The following is a 17,344-nucleotide window of genomic DNA, read 5'->3' on the forward strand; positions in this document are numbered from 1 at the left end:
ACCCATAAGGCAGAGAACCTGCGTGACGTTTTTCTCGAAGTTTAATTACCGTATGCTAATTTCCTTGCCTACTACGTGATTAATTAAAATCATATTTTCATAATCATTTGGCACTAGTATTGTTTTAGAATTATCATGATCTCCTAAATAGTGTCTGTAAATAAAGTCGCCTCTAATGGCAGGCGCGGGAGGCGAGGCTGAGGACCTCTCCGTGTTTGTATCGCGGCGATTGGCAACATAACTGCCTTATTTACATTAAATACGCCACAAGGTTACAGCGCGGATCAACGTCATTTGATCGCTGATGACTCCCTTAAACGCCCGGGCTGTGACTGATTCTCCGCGTCCCGCTGTCCACCGAGATTCACCCGGGAGTTTTTTTTTTTCCCCCCCAGAAAAGAAACAGACTTTAAATAGTTTCAGGAGCAGGTAAGAATTACGCTTTTTCCTCTCCCCTTTTCCGTCTCTCTCTTCTCTCCCTCCGTGGCAATCTCTCCCTCTCGGCTGGATAAAAAATTCTTTAGTCAAAGGCAGGAATGCAAAGTAGTGACAAGCGAAGGGGCTGATATATGTCTCAGTAACGAGTCTGACAATCAGAATGTAGCTCTTGGAGAATAGATAGATTTTAATAAGTGTGTTTACATGAGCTCAAGGTCAGAAGCAAGCTGCGCTGTGTTAAATGGTTTCTTAGTTGCTAGACAGAGAGAAAAAATGGACGATCACACACCATTCTTTGTAGATTATTATATCAAGGGTTCAGTCTCTGGCTCATCAAAGCTAAATGCCGCAAGACCTATCTAGTTGCTGTGAATTATGCCAGGGCGACAATGGAGAGCGTTTTTAATGGTACAATGCATTTCACCTACCAGATAGGGGGAGGCCGAGCCGGGGATGGGGATGTCTGCTGGGGTTGGGTGATGAGTATCAATGAACGGGGCGATTCTGAAAAGAGGCAGACGAAAATCGAGCCCGCCCTGCCCCGGCTGGGCTGGGAACAGTTCGCAGGGCTCTGCCGAGTGGGCGAGCGAGGCGCGCGAGCAGGGCGCCCGTCCCCCCTCAGCCCCGGAAAATGATCAAGTCAATCATGTGGACATGTTTCATTATTCATTGAACACAATCTTTTACAACGCTCCGTTTACGTGCCCGAGTTTGCTCCCGACGCCCGCGTTTCAGTGTTTAAGGTAAGGAAAACAAAGGTGGGGGGGTCTCGGGGCGCGGCGCGGGGGTGGGGTGGGGGGCGGGGAGGGCGCGGCGGGGGGGTGGCCCCGGCATCCGGGAGGTGGCAAAGTGAGTTTGGACTCTTGGCGTGGGCCCCCATCCCCTCCCCCTCCCCATCTCCGCGAGGCCTGCCGCCGGGTTCCTTCTCGCCCCATCGCGATTAAAAAATACGGTCTAATTAAATATCCGTGGCTGTGACGTTGGCGAGAGAAGCTGTCAGCGGGGGGGAAAAAAAGAGGAAGAAACCGAGAAAGCGGCGGCAGCCCGGCATCGAATGGCGCTAGAGAACTTCGGCGGCGAGCGGGACCCGCGCCTGGGCCGCCGCCTCCCCCGCCCGCGGTCCCGGGACCGTTACTTTGAAAAGGAGCCGCCGGGCCTCGCGCCGGCCGTGCCAGCGGGACCCCGCGCCCCGCTCCGGGCCCAGCCCGCGCCCCTCACTCGCGCGCGGCCCGCGAGCCGCTCTCGGACCCGGGAAACTTTCAAAAGGGTCTGGGGGGTGGGGGGAGTCGTATGGAGACGGGGAGGCTGGGGCCGCAGAAACTTCTGCTCAAGTGACTTTCCCCATTTTCTCCTCTGCTTGAGAATCGGGCGCCCCTCGTTCCCTTTCTTCCTTCGCTGCTCGCTGCGGAATTCCGGCCCCGCCGCCGGGGGGAGAGAGGGTAATTTGTAATTTTTTTAATCAAAGTTAGCTGATGCTTACAGTGTGTCAAACTCGCGGGCGCCAAGGGCCGCTGAGACCTGCCATTTTGTGTTTTCATTGGCCTCCTGTGCCCGGGGAGCCGGGCGAGGCCAAGGCCGGGGGCTCGGTGGGGCCGGGGTGCCAGGGTCCGAACCCGCGACCCCAGGAAAGGCCGTGGCGCCTGCCAGTGCAGGCGGCGCCCGCAGCACAGCCCCAGCCTAGCCCAGGCCCTGGGGCCAAGCCGGGGGCCAAAGATAAAAATAAAGAAATAAATAAGTAACAGGTTATGGAGAGAACTGAGCCGGCCAGCCCTGGGCTGGAAGAAATGAGGCCAATCAGAGCGAGGGAGTGCGGGCGTGGGGCCTCAGGAAGGCGGGGAGACAGAGGGTTGGGGGCGTCTGGCAAGAGTGCAATTTGGGGCAACGGAAGCTCCAGGCCAGATGTATAACTGGGGGGAAAATGGTCTTTGCTGATAAACCTTTCTGTTTGCTTCAAGACATTATTTTTTGAAGACGAAGAATTGAGGAAAACAGTCGTAGGTGGGACCGGGATGTATTTTAGGCAAAAAAAGGGGGGGGGGAGGTTTTCTTTGATGATGAGTAGGAAAGTGCCCAGATCTCGACGCGCCCATCTGTTGCAGTTTTGCAAATAATTTAAAAGATAGATATCTCTATGTAGATGGATGTATGTGAAGTGGAAGGTGGAAACGCAGGCGCCGGGAAGTTAGGAAAAAGAAAGAAAAGGGGGTGGATTGGGGCAGAGACCTGTTCCCACCCCACTCTTCTGAGGAAACTCCTGCAGGGCTTTCTTTGGGGACAGGTGGAAAGTTGTCTCCCCCCCCCCTCCTTTTTTCACTTCTGTATTGTGAACGTTCCTACTGTCCGCCTCTGGGCGAACGTGCACACAACCCCCGAGTTAGGTAGAGGGTCGGACGATCGTTTGGGGATGGGTTGGGGACTGTGGAGGCCGGAGCAAAGAGCCGGGGGCGAAGAGGGGCAGGGCGGGGTCCCAGCCCCGCGCGCCGGTCGCAGCCACGGCTGGGTTTTGTTTGCTGGATATTGTTATGTCTAACGAGTGCCTCACAGGAGACGTGATTTGTCAGCCGCCTTCGTTTTCACTTTAGCAGAAAATACGGCGGCTGCGCGGCGTCCTGGACTGTGGGTCCGGGCGCCCGCAGGGTCCGCTGGCGCGGGTGGGCGCGCAGGGGTGCAGGCGGCGGGGAGCGGGCGGCCGACCGGCCGCGGGTAGGGGCAATGGGGAGGGAGGGGTGAGCGCGCGCGCGGTGCCGGCCTCGGCTGCTCCTGCGCCTTCTCCCGACAGCCGCCGCCGCTGTGCAGTTTAGCAGAAATCCGACAGGGGCCGCGTTTGCTGAGCGCATCCGGCCGCCGGGCAGCCCGAGCGGGCCGCGGGGCCAGGCTGCCGGTGTAGACGCATGGAGGGGGTTGGGGGGAGGGCAGGCGGGGAGGGGCGCGAGAAGCGGGCTGGGTCCGACTTCTCGCCACCCCTGGTGTTCGTTGTCCGCGGTGTCCCGGGCGCGTCGGGCAGCCCCTGGAGCCCTGGCCTTGCGCCCCCGCCCCCAGCCAAGGCTTAGGTGAACTTGGGGTGGGGTGAGCGTGCGTGCGTGCGTGTGTGTATCGGGGGGGGGGGGAGGTTAGACTGGGAACGCTCTGTTTTCTTTCCCAGTTTGATATTAGCAACTGGATTTTTACTTTAAGACCGGCTTTGCTCACTGCTGGGGTTGGGAGGGGGCGATCTTTTCCCATCACTCACATCTTTGTTCATTGTTCACTGAGTGGAAGGCAGGCGACTTAAAGAGACGAAAGAGAGGAAAAAGAGGGGGAGCAAGAAGAGGGAAGGAAGCGAGGCGCGGGGAGAGCGCCCCCGCCCCCGCCCGGGTCGGGTTGGATGGTTGAAACAGTAAACCCGCGCACGGAGGGTCGCCGGGAAAGTGGACATTACCGCTTTAATTAACTTCGAGATGCTCCGGCGGCGGGACCTGGCGTAGCCGTGACGCGCCCCCATAAATCTGCCCGGCCCGGGGCTGCTCCGAGAACTCGTACAGTAGCGGCGTCAGACCCGACGCGCGCCTCCCAGTCCGGAGCCATTTGCATAATTGGATCCTTTTTTTTTCTCTTTCTTTTTTGCACCCCCCCTCATTCTCCCTCCCTGAAACTTGTTTGAAAACCCAAGTGAAAACTGCGAAGACCTGCACGCTCAAAAGCGAGTGCCAAGTAAGTGCCCTGCCGTGGCCTCGGTGCGCCCCGAGGTTAGCGCGCACAGCCGGCGAGCGAGGTGCCCGGACGCCGCGCGCTGCCGGGCGGGCCTCGGCCGAGGGCTGCTCGCTGGCGGGAGGACTGCAGCCGCGGGCTCCGGCGCTCCAGGCTGGCAGCTCGCACAACTTTTTTTCCCCTCTGTCTCCCGAGTTTTCGGGCCAGGTGAGGTGTTTGGACCACGCGTGTACCTGTAGCGAGACTCGGGAGGCGATCTTTGGGGCGTGGTGGAGTTGGGCATCTCGGGTCCGGGCGTGTTGTCGGTCCCCGCCGCTGTGGAGGGCAGAGCTGCGAGCGAGAGAGCGAACCGGGCCGGCTGCATCTCGCGCCGCGGTGCGAATGCAGCTCGTCGCCAAATGCCTCCCCCATTATTCTAAGGTTTGTGTTTCTGGGTGTGTGTGTGTGTGTGTGTGTGTGTGTGTGTGTGATCGGCTGTGCTTTAAAAAGAAAGAAAAGCAGGCACAACAAGAGCGGAAAGGGCTTCTCCCTTAGCCGCCTCCCCGCCCCCCCCATTTCTCCAGCATCATTTATTTCTAGTGCTTGAAGGAGAGAGTGCAGGGCTTCTTCGCTAAAGACAGAGTCACCGAGAGATTGACAGTTCTGTTGGAAATGCCATAAATTCTATAACCAAAATGTAGCTGTATTCATAAAATACCAACCCTGGCCTGTCCAGGAAAGTGATTTTATAGTATCTGCAATTAAAAATACATAATAATGTATTATTATTATTTACAGTGTTCAGAACCTGGGGGTAAAGTCGATTTTCTTGGGAGAAAACTGTAACCCTACTTTCTGTTTGCTAGGGAACTTGCTGGCAGCTGGACCCACCAGCCTGACTGGAAGGGGCAGGGGACTCAGCTTTGGCCTGGGGAGTCGCAGGGGGGCAGCGGGCAACCTTCTGGCCTCTGCTTAGGGAGAGCCTAGGGCTTCTGGCTGAAGGCTGCCTTAGTTATGATGTCATTCTGATAGTGGAGTGCAAATGTCTCCTGATTCCACCATTAACCGCCTGGCTGATTTGCTTGGTAATGATAGCACTGACGTCCAGGGCTTTGACAAATGCAGGCCTGCAGAGCCCTAGGAATTAACTTTTTCCCCCACTGAGGAGGGAGCGAGATGCCAGAGGTCCACTACTGGGCTCCTGCCTTTGAACTTTGCAGTGCCTGAGTCCAGACACTAATATGGATGGCAAGTCCCTAGACTGAGGGACCCCTGTGTTCCCAAAGTTTGGAAAACTTTTAGAAGGCTTCTATTTATAGAATACCCTTAAGCTAGTAACACTTGAATCCAGTTGTGACCAGACAGAGACATTTGGATCTGACGGATTGCTGGGACCCTAGGTCTCTGTGGGGCCATTGCATGGAAGAAGGGATTGTGACATCTGCTTCCCACCTTCAGTCCCTTAACTGTGACTTTATGTTAATATCACTGCAAGTAAACAGGATTTAGTGTGGATTTTTAAATAGTGTACAATGATTTAAGATTTCTTTTGATTTACCGTTCAAATGAAATTTACATAAATGTGATGAAAATGAACTTAACATCTGGGCATATGAAAAAAGGTTAGTACCTCATATGTCATCTGCAGAGAAAGTCTCTAAAATGCTTTCACCCTAAACTGGGTTCGGGGAAACAGTTCCTGGAGCCATAAGTGGTAATTATGGAAAACCTGGAGAAAGCGCTTTCAATAAATTTGCATTCTCTTGGACCACTGCTCTGAAAACCCATCTTGGCCTGTGCCTGGAGTGCTTAACTTCTGAGCAGGCTTGAGATCTCACAACTCAGCAAGTTAACTGCTGGCTGGGGCTGTCTTCTGGTTCAAGCTGGAGGCCAGTAACCTCCATTATGGGAGAGGACAGGGAGGTGGCCAGGATGTGCAGCCCTACTAACCACAGCTGCCCACTGGGCGCTAAAGGCGGTGCTGAAATGTGGAATCATTTGCCTGCTGAGCCCCGAAAAGCTGATGGGTTAGGTGGTCTGCTCTGCCTTAGGTAACCAAAGAAATGTCCGTCAGATCAGACCTATAAAATCCACGAGCCCATTCAAACGAACTCTGAACTCGGTCTCAGTTTTGAGCAAGAGGAGCTTATCTCTGGAGTAAGGAAATCAGAGTTAAAAAACCTTCCCCAAACGTGGTTGCCTTTTGCTCAAAAGTTGGCTGTGAATGGCACAGGTGTTTTTAAAGTGCCTTGAATGGAGGGAAGAAAGACAGCAATGATGCTCATGAGAATATAGATGAACTTAGTTTTTTTTTTTTTTTTAGAGGATCATAAAAGAAGAAAGCAAATAGATTTATTTTTCCAGTTTGAATGAGGACAATTATAGCTTTTTAACGTCTTTGGATTTAGTGTTTTTAATAAGCCTTTTAAGTAAGCTGAAATATCAGCTTGCATTTTGTTCTCAGCATTATTTAAAGTGAGACTTGACGCAAGTTTAAAAACAGAAGTGAGCTTTTTGTAGGTCAGCTTTTGTCCGTGCTGAGGACAGGAGTCCCCCACAAAACCTCTGCCAGGACCCAGAGCAGGTGAGAGTGCTCAGCCCTGCTTCATCCTGTCTCCAGATGAGACAGATTTGGGCTGGAAGGATGATGGCAGTCAGGTGACCTGATGCCATCTCCCAGGCAGTGAAAGCTGGATTTTGGAGTCTAAAAGCAAAATACAAGTTCACTGACATGGGAGAGACTCATCTTTGCTAGTAGGAACTTGTGAGGAGCTTTCTTGGTGAAGCCGCGCCTGCCATGCACACTGGCCTCCCCGCTCCAGGACGTGTCCCCTTCCAGGACGTGCCCCCTCCAGGACGTGTCCCCTTCCAGGACGTGCCCCCTTCCAGGACGTGTCATGGCAGGACAGCAGAGGGATTGGAGGGAAAGGAGCAGTCCCAGGGCAAGATGGGGATGGAGGGTCTGGCTGGTGGGGCTCACTGTGTGTTTTACCTGGTTGTGTGGTACCTGGTTGGGAGTTGTTGAGAGGCCTTTTATCAAGGAGAGGGTTGATTGCTCAGGCCTGGATTGTCTGGGCCACCTTGGTGGCATTGAGTGCCCTTAGAGGGTGAGAGCCAAGCTAAGCTAGGGAGTCATGTGTGCAGTCAAATCGAGCTAAGCCAGGGAGTGGCCCCCCGGGGTCTTGATTGTGGTGATGCTAGTGTGTGTGTGAGCGTGTGAGAGTGTGTGACGCTTGTGCACGTGTGTGCATGTGCTGGGGAGGGTGTTCCTGCTAGAAGCAGCTGTTATGATTTCCTATTTACTCAGAGTGTACTACCCAGGGTAGATTACTGAGTTTGTCAGTGTATGTGCACAGTGGAGGGGTCGGGGCTAAAAGAGCTGAAGGAGTCACAAAGTGGAGGGGGACATATATACTCAGAAGATGGATCCTAAAGAATGCAGGTCACCTTTCCTAGATTTTATATATATATATATATATATATATATATATATATATATATATATATATATATATATATTTCCCCCCCCTGCCCCCCTCAGTGAAGGCAGACATGGATGGAAGCCACCTCACGAAGGTGGGCCACTCAGCAAGCCACCTGGCTTGGGCACCAGCAGTCCCTGGGTGGGAGTGGGGACTTCCCGACCAGTTATGCCATCATCAGGCGTCTGTTGACCATCTGCCACTGGGCTTCATCGTGCAGAGATCAGGGCTGGTTTTGTGGGCTCTGTTGGCTGCTTGAGGATACCACCCGCTCAACTTTCCCTTTAAAAAAATCATTGTAGATCTTTGGTTTCTCTTATATTGGGGTTTTTGCTACTACAGAGGGCATTGAGCACTTGGCTTTTCACAGCCTCTGAGAATGCTGGAGGTCAGGTTTATCTGCCCTAAGAGACAAGATCCAGGTGAGGCCTTTGGTGGAACTTGCCAGACTAGCCTGAACATTGTTTCTCTAGACCAGGGTTTCTCAACTGTGACACTAGGGATGTTACCCATTTGTTGTAGAGTCTGTCCTGTGTGTTTTAGGATGTTTAGCAACATCCCCGACCTCTACCCACTAGATGCCAGTAGCTGCCCTGAGCTGTGACAATCAAACATGTCTCCAGACATTTCCATACATCCCCTGGGGGAAAATCAGGTTCATTTCCCACATCTTCTATGTGCCAGGGAGGTCTGACCCCCTGGGAGTACACAGGCTGATGGGGAGACACACATGTCCTAGTGCCCTGAGACACCAGGGCCTGCCTGTACCAAATGGGGGCAGACCTAGGGGGTCCAAGAGGAGGGAGAATGTCCACAGTAGAAGAATACCTGGGTGGAGGGTATCTGGAGAGGAGGTGTGGGGCTGGACTTTGACTGTTTTTATATCAGTTACACACTGGAAATGGCCCTGCCAGTAAGAACTGTGTTTCTGGGCTCCCTGACTGTGATATGCAAACCAAGAAGTGGAAAGCAACAGTTCTCAGGCTCCGAGTTGAGGCTGGGCTTCCTGCTGGCAGGATGATGACAGTGGCTTATTTTTGTGCACTTACTACGTGGTAGGCATGGGTTCTAAGCACTCGACTTGTTTAATCCTTACAACCAACCCCTCTATGAGCAGGTACTATATTTGTCCCAAATTTGAGGAAGGTAATCTCAGACACTGAGAGAGGGGAGTGGAGGGTCCAGGATCAGAACCCATCCAGTCTGCCTCTGGACTTGGCACGCTCGATCCCTCTCCTGCTCAGAACACCCCCCTTGATCCATGGCCAGCTACCCGTCCTGGGGGCACACTCACTGCAAAACCTCTGAGATTTCCATCATCGACCCGATCAGCTCATCCACAGCCTCCTGACACCAGGTAGAGAAGGTCCTGGGCATCCAGAACAAGTCCTTTTTGAGGGACACAGACCTCCAGGTGGGGCCTCCAGATGGGTAGTGACAGGAAGGTCATTCAGATGCTTTGAAGGCATGAGGAGATGCAGGAAGGAGGGCCAGTTTGTAGGGTCCCCCCTCCTCTACCTACCTATTCTTACTCTGTAGTTTTACAATGAGAAAATTGTGCCATTTTTGACACAGGAAAAATGATCACCGTAGGCTTGAGCTGACATTAACCTGAACGTTTTATATCAAGGCATTACAGCTTTGATTACCTGTGCTGTGTTTAGCTGGTCTTTGATTACTGAGGTAGGCTTGTCTATTGCTCTCTCTCTCTCTCTCTCTCTCTCTCTCTCTCTCTCTCTCTCTGCCTCTCTGCCAGCTAGTTCTTTAGCCCGGAGGCTGGTCTGCCACCTCCCCAGGGCTTCATTCCACACTTCACCCTGTCCATCCATTTGGGACCATCATCCCCTTTCCCGATCTTTTAGCCTTTGGTTTCTTGTTATCAAATACACATTCACCCATACACATAGACAGGATGAAGTAACCCTCTTTAGGTTGTAAAAGCCAACCCACAGAGTCCCTAACATTGAGATTAATCACAGAAATGCCCATACAGCCTCAATTACAGTGATGTTCTCACTTGCACGTCTGAGGTTCCAAAATAATTCCTGTAGATTTGGATGGGATTTTGGCTTATGGAGGGCTAGATCGTAGGGTTCTCAGTGAATATTTATGCCTGTAGTTTCCAAGTACCTGAGGAGGCAAGGTCTGGGGCACCTCTGTGTAGGTGTGTAGAGGTGGCCAGAACATCGACACCTGCAATGGCTGCCATTGGATGCTTGCCTCATGCCAGACCCTGCACTCTGCACCTTGGATGCATGGTCTTATATAGTCCTTTTAACAACACAGTCAAGGGCATCCCTTGGTGCAGTTTCACCAGTGGGCAAACTGAGAGTTGTGGCAACTTGTTGCAGCCACAAGCTCCAGCATGGCGGAGCCAGGATTTGAAGGCAGCCTCATTAGCCTGGGAGCTCACACTGCCCACCTCGCCTGCACCCCTGCTTCCCCACGCAGTACTCAGGACTGTGAACACAATCATCCTTCCCTGTCACGGTGACTCGCCTTTCACATGAAAGTTAAAAATGTAAACCAGAACTTGCTACTTGGAGAACATATGCATTGTTGTAAATTGGTTTTCAAGAGGGAGAAAATATTTGGAAACTGTATCAGCTAAACTGCATCAACTATAGAGAAGCAAACAGATCACAGGCCACATAGATATTATATATGGAATTTAATCGCTTTGAATAGCTTGATTATTTAATTTTATCTTTCAAAATATCTGGAAACACTTATTCCTTATTGGCTAGAGAAAAAAGTGGCACAAAAATGTTTTTTGTTCTTTAAAAAATTTTTTAAATTCTCTATTAAAATCTATTAAAGTCAAGTCAGGCAAAGCCTTCCAAATTATTACAGAAAGGCTGTCATTTCCATGAAGCCTATTGAAGGGGGTGGGAAATCTTATCGAAATTACAGCTAAAGTGCTTTCATTATTTTGCATCCTCGGCCAGGGCTCGCAGTTTGGGGGTTGTAATCTATTGATGCCAAGTGGCTATTTCAGCAGCCTTAAATTTGCACCGAGCAGAGAGCATATCACTGACGAAACATGGCTGGATCTGGCAGTTAAACTCAGTGCAGGATTCCCGCAGCATCTGAGAAACTTTATTCACAAACGTTTTCCACCTGAAAGAGGGTCAGTGCTGGTGGGTGGCAATCCCGCTCCAGTAGCCCAAGAAGAGTTCAAGAGGTGGAGAAGTGCAGAATGTGGGAACGTGGGGAGGGAGAAAAGCAGCCACATGCCGACAGGAAAGGATTTAATCTGTGCAGCTGAAACTTCCCTGATGGTGGAGGGCTGCCTCTGGTCTGCTCCCTACAGCCACTAGGTCTCCCCAAGTCCTCCCGGCTACTCTGAGCCATCGGAAGCCCAGCCCTGCCAGGAGCTCTCGTGGACTTTGGAGGCACCATTTCTGAAGCAAAACACCAGACAGCCTGTCTGCAATTCTTTTCTGAGATCATTGATTTGACAACTTAATATCTATTTTCTGTGTGTTTTTTGTTTTGTTTTGTTTCATTCCCTCCCCCCCCCAACCCCCGCCCATTTCCTCCTTTTCAGCTGTTTCACCCTTTGCACATGAATTCTGAAAGTATGTTAAAAAAGCCTTTGTTGAAGTTTGGTGGTGGTGGGGCCGTCAGAATTTTAGTCCCATTTAAAATTCTCATCTAACATGTTTTGGAGGTAGAAGAAATACAGGTAAGATGATACGCACGTTTGCATCCTCTAAAAATGTATTGATTAAGGCTGTAAGGTGGCAGTTTCCCCTTTAATAACTGCTGCCACCCCAAGGAAGACACAGTGGCTTTCTGAGTGACAAATGGTGGCCTCATCCAGGATCTGGTCATCTGATTGGCATTTCCCGTGACAATGCTTCTGTGATGTAACGAGTGGTGATATGCCTGTCTTTTGGGGGTCTGTGCATGCCGTGCCTGTTGGCATGTTTATTCTTTAGCGATGGCTGTCTGGTGAGGTCAAGCAATATACTGCAGATATTAGAGTACGTACCATTTTCAAAACCCTTCCGGAAGAACTGGCTGCATTTTGACATGCTGCCCTTTTATCTCAGTGATACCAGCAACTTGATCCTCACATTTTTCCCCCCGTCTCAAAAGGTTGACAGGAGTTAGATCCGTGTGAGATGTTTTTTTTCAGGAGCCTGGCTGCTCAGGTGACAAACACCAGGCCCATGTGTGGATCTTGGGGACAACGGGGGTCTGCTGTTCTGAAAACTTTCTCTCCCTTTGCATGATAATATTGCCCCGATAAAAATCATGTGATTTTTATGTGTGATCTCCACATACCACCTTCAATAAAATAGTTTGTTCATTGATCTAAAGAAGGAGTGGTTTCCAGCTGCTTCATTCCTTGGGACAGACTTTCCAGTTAGAATCCGTCTCTTTGACTCACTTCTGCTAGAGGCTGGCCTCCTGTGGAGGTCGTTGTGAAGGGGCCCAGCAACCTGGGGAGGCTGGGGCTGGAGCACTTATTTCTCCAGAAATCAGGGCTGAGCGATGAGAATTCTAATATGATAATTTGTGCTTAAATGTGCAGATATTTGTGCTTGCCCACCTCCATCTCCAAGGCAGGCGAATCGAATTGTTGCTGCACTGGGGAGCTGGGGGCCCCTCCTTTGATTAATTTCTATCATCAGCCAGCTGTTAACCCTTAGGTTAACACAAGGAAACTTTGTGCTCCTTTCTATTTACTGTATCATTGCTCCAGAAGGAGTGTTTATGGGGGAATTCTTTGTGTGCATTTTATTTGCTAATTAAATTTTTACAGTGGTTACATAGTACATGCTTTGCTTGATATATCAATATCTATAAGTTAGGGTTTTTTTGCATTATTTAACTTTTAGGGATGTTCCCTCCTTCATTTCATGATGAAGATGCTTATTTAACTGAGCTGGAAACATCAAGTTTGTAAATGAGGAAGAGCCAGAAGCATTTTTTTGTTTTTGTTTTTAAGCAGTGTAACATAGTGATAAAGAGCTCAGGACCAGTCAAATGGGACCAGGCTCGACACCCAGCTCCACCACTTACAAGCTGTTTGAGAGCAGGGCATTTTCTGTCTTTAAGCCTCAGTTTTCTCATCGGTAGAATTGGAATAATTTTTCCTCCCTAACTGAGTCATCAGGATTAAAAGAGAAAATGATTAATGAATGATCCCAGAGACCAGCTATTCTACAAATGGCCAGCTAATATTATTACTTGTGTTATACATTTTGTTAAATATTTTAGGAATGTAAACCCTACCCCAAACTATAGCCGTCAATCATTTGCAGAGCCTAGTGAACTGTCATTCCTCCTTTGTTTCCCTGGCTGGTCTTTGGAGTTATTTACCTGGGGATCAATAAGTATCAGCTGATTGATTTCCTATATGTTTCAGAAGATGCATTTTAGAGGGTCAGCTGAGTTTGACGAAGGGTACAGCGGGGGTGGGGGGGGTAGGGTTTAAGTATTTACTAAACAAACATTCTCATTCCAGTCCATCAAATGTTAACACTGTGTTTCCAGGACACGCGCGCGCACACACACACACACACACACACACACCCACCCCAATACCACACACTGGTTGCGGGAATCTTGGTGGGCCTTGCTCCTCATCTTTGCCCTGAACCCAAGCCAAAGGTCCCAAGGAGACACTGCTGTCATTCATTCATTTGTTCATTCATTCATTCACTCAATCTTTTAAAAAATATGTATTAAATGTATTCCGTGTCCTAGGCAGATTAGTGGTGTGAAGGAGAGCAGAATCACTTTTGGGGCTGTTATACCAGGACAAAAGCACAAGTACAGGCAGTGAAGATGATGCCTTAGGATCCAGGTTCCAGATTTAACACACACACACACACATATATCGGAGGCTCACCTAATTTGCATACTTGAATACACTCACTAGCTGATTTCAAGGGAGCCAAATGCTTGCGCACGAAGTATAAAATTAATGAGTTGAACTTGTGGCCATTGCATTCAAGATGAGTCACCCAAGACAGAGGTGGGGAGTTGAACATAACTCTTTTACTTTTTCCTGCAGGGGAAAGGGTGGAATTCTGGGTTGGCTGTTCCTCTCTGGAGGGGATCCTGAATCTACGACAAAATCAACATGTCAGTCATCCTTGGAAAGTACCCTAGTGATGTTATATTAAGAAAAAAGATCCCACCTTCCTGCAGGGAATTTGAAACCAAGATCAGGTCCTGTAAATAAACATCTAGCATCTATTGAGTGCTTATTACATAGGTGACCTTGGGCTTTAAAATGCAAGATATCATTTAATTTAATCCTTAGAACACTCTGCTTTTTGAGGCATATCCACATAGCGTGACTTGCCCAAGGTCACGTAGCTGGTAGATGGCATTGCTGGGATTTCTCTGAATGGACCTGTGCCTGTGACTGGTGGGCTGCATGTACCCTTTGGACTGGGGCTCTGGGACACCTGGCCTGGACCTTCTCTGGAAGTGGGACTTTCTAGAACAAATACAGCAGTTGGAGAGTCGAGGCTTCTGAGCCTCATGAACCATTCCTCTTCTTCAGGTGGAGTCGTATGCGGTGGAGCAGCGCCCTTGGCAGGGGGCGGGGCTGCTTTCCTGTCACACTCCTCCCTTCATACCACTCTGGGCAGTGTCGCCATGCTCTGCAGTTTGTTCTCTCAGATTTGTCCATCCTGCAGATATTCACTGTGCTAGGTGCTGGGGACACAGCAGTGGACCCGGCATCCATGGTTCCTGTGGCTCTAGAGGGAGTCACAAGAGAGACACGGTATTTATCATTTCCACTGTGACATGAAGACCGAAGGAAGAGGACAGAGGGCTGTGGGGAGGTGCCTCTTCAACTAGGTGGTCAGTGCTGTTCTTGGGGGATTAAAGGTGGGAAGGAACCAGTAAAGCAAGGGGTAGGGAAAACTTCTAGGCAGAGGGAACAGCATGTGCAAAGGCCCTGAGGTTGGAAGGATCTCGATGGGTTGAGGAGAAGAAAGAAGGCCAGGGTGGCTGGAGCTGGGTATGCACTGCTCCCCCAAAGAACAGTGCAGTCTTCTTTCTTTACTTGGGGAAGGAGACTTCTTCCAGCTGGGGCCACTCCCTCAGTTTGCTGTGGGCATGGCCTGTTGAGGGGCACTTCTGTTGGAGGGTGTCTACTGGAGGCTGTGGCCTTCTCTGCCATCCAAAGTCAATATCTTCCTTCCAGGTGGCCCTTCCCTCCTACCCTCCATCTGTTTTTCTCTCTATACAATTCATTCATTCATTCCACAGATATCCACTGAACATCTACTCTGCACCAGGCACTAAGTGCATATAAAGTTAGTTGCAAAGACAAAACTTATGTAAGCTCTCTTACATTTTAGGTTCTGCTGAGATTCACAAGTGCTTCTGTGATGTCTGGCTCCCCTCTGCCCCCAACCCCAACTCTAGGGGGTGTCCCCTGACTACATAGTTCTCTTGTACTTTGTTTGGTTAGACTTGTTTATACTTCATGCAGTCTCAGAGCAGAGAGGATAAAGCTTGAGTTTGCACCAGCATCTCAGAGTTCCCCTTTCTTTCCTGTGCATGGCCACGGTGGTTACATGCTTCCCTCCATGCCTTCCCACCTTTGTTCCTGAGTGTGCACCCACGTCAGGCAGTGTGCAGAGTGCTGGGGTGATGAGGGACGACGTCACCACAGGGCCTCTGCCTCCATGGAGACACCTCAAGTTTGTGCTTGATTCAGGTGTCTTGGGATTTTTGAGGAGATTCTCACCTCCGAGCTCATTCTGGGGGTCATGAACACCTTCCCCTTTCAGGAAAGGGACAGTGTGGCAGGACAGCTAAGTACTTGTTTATGTCGCCTATAAGTTCAAAGAGGAGTTTTTGCTATAGAACTTGAAAGTATACATTTACATGCCTGGTCCTTTTGATTCATTACTTACATGATTACATTGGTAACTTTTAAATTTAATTTAGTTTAATTGTTTAGTGGAAAATGAAGTATGTCCTGGCTCTTTGGATACTGAGCTTTTTTTCTCTTCATTTGGTTTTAAATGGTTAAGTAAATTTCATTAAATAACTGTAAACATTCCATATCATCCTGCATATATATCATATTTCACATCATGATAACTTTGATGTAAAATATTAAAATGTAAATACCTCAAAAGAAAAATTATGGAAACAAATGAGTGACTTATTACACTTTCAGAAAAGTTGCTTAAATATTTCCCCTTCCTTAGCAAAAATCTCTGATGAATTAAGAGAAAAAACATTTAAGGGCACTATAAAAAATAATTCTTTAGAATAAAGGAACAGACCTTGGTAAGTGGTATTCCCCCATTTTATCTGTTCAGCTCTGTGAATATATGTTGGCTATTGTCCACTCATCAATTTGATTATTATAAAGTAAGCTCTATCAGCATGAATATAATCATTTTAATTTCTAAGCTTTAGTTGGAATATTTTATCCAAGTATATAAATATAGCTCTAAATTTATATATACTTTATGAAATTTGAAACAACAGTTCTTCCTTTTCCTTTTAAGAAATATTTCAGCCTATAGTAAAATTGTCCGGGAAGCATTTGGTATTTTATTTTCGTCTCTGTCATGCCTTTCCATGTGATTGTTCTATATTAATCTTGAAAAGTGACATAAGATTTCTTTTCCATAATAAATAGCAAATACTGTAATAATAACAAATGATAACTCTAATGAAAAAATTATATTTTTCTCCAACTAATAGAAGAGTGCCAACAATAGGTAGGATAAAATAAAATCAATATTTTGACACTGCTCTATTATGTCTGGCTCATTAATTTGGAGAAAACTTCTCCAATCCTAAATCACAAAGTGTCAACAAATAGTAGTTTTAATGTCTACTTTCATTCCAGGGCATTTAATGCTTTGCAAGTTATTTTTGGAGGAAAACGATTTTTGATTCTGCAGATGTATAGAGATTGCATTGTGTAGGTTTTTGTCTTAGGGAACAATGAAAAAGTTTTGCCATGTACTTTGTATTCAAGAGATAGTTCATTCCAAATTCCCGTTCAGCACAATACTATATGGTTTTCATATAAATGAATATGTATGTATGCATATCTGTATATGAATATATATGTATATGTGTGTATATATGTATATACACATATATCTATCTATATGTGTATATACATGTATATGTATATATGTGTATACATGTATCATTGTCCTGTTTTATTTTCTTCACACACACACACACACACACACACACACTTTTTGTTTGTTTTTTTGGCCATGGGCCCTGGCAGGAAAAGCACCAAGTCCTAACCACTGGACCGCCAGTGAATCCACCCCACCACACACACACAGTCTTAAAGGCCATGCTCATTCATGTTCATTAATTTCACCCAAAGTTTCACATAGCTTCCTCTTCTTTTAGAAGAATCTAGCATTTCTGATTTCCGAGTAGCAATTGTCAGTTGATTAAGGTCAATGCTAGCACTTATTCAGGCTCCTATTGACTGGGGCCACGTGATATGAGTGATTGATCCACCTTAGACACAGGCTTGCTAATTTTCCATTGTAATGGTACTTTTCACCTAGTCCATTCTTCCTTACCCCACGTCTTTCATACCCCACTTAAGAACACTCCATCCCACCCCCCAGGTCCTGTGCTGTTATATTAATGCAGAATTACATCTCTCACTTGTGCAAAAAGTATTTGTATCACCGCTGCCTGTCCTCCTTTGTTTTCCGGAGATCACAAAAGCCTGGGATTTAGACTAGCAGATAATAACATACAGTGCAAATTATTGATGC

The 17,344-nt window shown here is 48.4% G+C and overlaps 1 protein-coding gene across 1 annotated transcript in view; it reads left to right on the plus strand.

Moving 5' to 3' along the window:
• Nucleotides 1-1,108: 1,108 nt before the first annotated feature.
• The window catches only part of ZNF536 (zinc finger protein 536), a gene marked incomplete at its 3' end in the record, with an annotated part of 282,752 nt that continues 266,516 nt past the window's right edge, over nucleotides 1,109-17,344 (plus strand). Inside the window, exon 1 of the mRNA XM_082605813.1 lies at nucleotides 1,109-1,181. The remainder of the gene's footprint in view (nucleotides 1,182-17,344) is intronic.

Source organism: Mesoplodon mirus (assembly GCF_964341445.2).
Source record: "Mesoplodon mirus genome assembly, chromosome: 19".
In the NCBI taxonomy this organism is placed as follows: Eukaryota; Metazoa; Chordata; class Mammalia; order Artiodactyla; family Ziphiidae; genus Mesoplodon; species Mesoplodon mirus.